Below are 1,839 nucleotides of genomic sequence, written 5' to 3'. Positions count from 1 at the left end.
GAGATGTCCGTGCCAAATTTGGTGAAGTTTGGACATTTTAGGATCTGTTTGCAAAAAACAATCAAGCATTTGAGGAAGTTTGATGTTCTGCACTGTTCGGAGGTCGTTTTGTGTTTTTTGACATGGCTCATCGAATGTCCAAACTTCACCAAATTTAGCACGGGCATCATGAACTCAAGCATCTTGCACAAAAAAAAACAGAAGCTATGTGGTGAAGCTTCTGACTATTGGTCTGGTTTGGTTTGTGACTGCATCTTCCTTCAAAAAGCATAGAAGTTGTTTTTTCCGCCGGACGTATCTTTTAATACTAAAACATACATGCTCTTTTTCTGGCGGCTATGTGGCGAAGCTTCCGGCAGAGAAGGTTTCTCTATTCTGGCTGCTAGCTGCGTATGAAAGTTTGGGCCGCTTTCTCTTCTCTGGCTGCTAACTGAGTATGAAAGTTTGGGCTGCTAAGATTGCAAATTGGTCTCCCTAGGTTAGGCTGGTCACAGTGGGGAGGAACTTAGGAGTAACATCACACACTTCAATACAACTTTGCTTATGTGGCACGTATTTAGTGAAGAGAGAGGTGCTTGTGGTAACTAGCTAAGTTACCGGAACATCACACACTTCAATAAACAATGAGTCTATAACCTAATAAATACATCGTTGCATGACACTACATAGATGTTCCTACCCATTATGGTGGTAGTAACATAGTCTAGGGAAATGTGAAGTTACTAGCTTATGTTCTTGCCCATTGTGACCAGCCTTAGACTAGCCACAATGGAGAGTAACATACAGTAGTAACATACACATATCCCTAGACTATGTTACTACCTCAATAATGGATAGTAACATAAGTGTGGTAACATGCAAAGCTTCATTTATTAGGTTATAGACTCATATTGCATTGGGACATGTGATGTTACAGTAACTAGCTAAGTTACTAGTACTACATCTCTCCTCATTAACTCACTGCCACATAAGCAAATTTGCTGAGTTGGACTCGATGTTACTACCGAAGTTACTCCCACTGTGGCTAGTCTTAGTGCAAAAGTCATTAGAAGCATCGAACTCCACTTTCTCCATTTCAAAGTAATCGAAGTTCTTGTGTTTTCCCTTGTTAAATTTCTCTGTAGAAAAGTTCATGAGCTAATCAATGTTTTAAATAGGGGGCTATGGAAAATAGTGACGGGCCTCCAAATCAGCTATAGCGGAGCTCTAGCCGGCTATTTAAAACTATGGAGCTAATACATACAACACGACCAAAGTACATTTGATGATGATGGTAAATTATGCCTGATAGCAAACCTATGAATTTATATAATTTAGAGCGAAGAAAGAGGTCTAGTATTGTACACTATTTTTGTCATCAGCAATCTAGCCGCGAATAATTTAAATTTTGTCATACTATCTTTAAATTTTGTCATCAACAATCTAGCCGCCACCAATTTAGTTCTCTACACCAATAAGTCTCTACTTGTATATAGTTGCATACACTAGGCAGTTCATGAGTCAGCAGGTCCAGAGTCTTAACAGAACTTGTAGGTGGTCACATAAATATACCGGGTCTCACTCCAAGCTGCACTTGCTAACAGCTTGGAGCCTGCCATGGAGGGCTGGTTAAGTTTGTGTTCCATAGCTCTATGCACGCTTGTGGCCCTCTGGTTTCGCAAGCTCTCCGGGGGCAAGAGAAAGCCACAGCTGCCTCCTGGGCCATGGACTCTTCCCTTCATCGGCAGCCTCCACCACGTCGCCAGCATGCTCCCGCACCGCAAGATGATGGAGATGTCTTGACGGCATGGGCTGCTGATGCACCTTATGCTCGGCGAGGTCCCAACGGTGATCGTCTCC

The sequence above is a fragment of the Triticum aestivum genome, chromosome 2B (genome assembly GCF_018294505.1).
Source record: "Triticum aestivum cultivar Chinese Spring chromosome 2B, IWGSC CS RefSeq v2.1, whole genome shotgun sequence".
NCBI classification, from domain to species: Eukaryota; Viridiplantae; Streptophyta; class Magnoliopsida; order Poales; family Poaceae; genus Triticum; species Triticum aestivum.
This window is presented reverse-complemented; position numbering follows the sequence as displayed.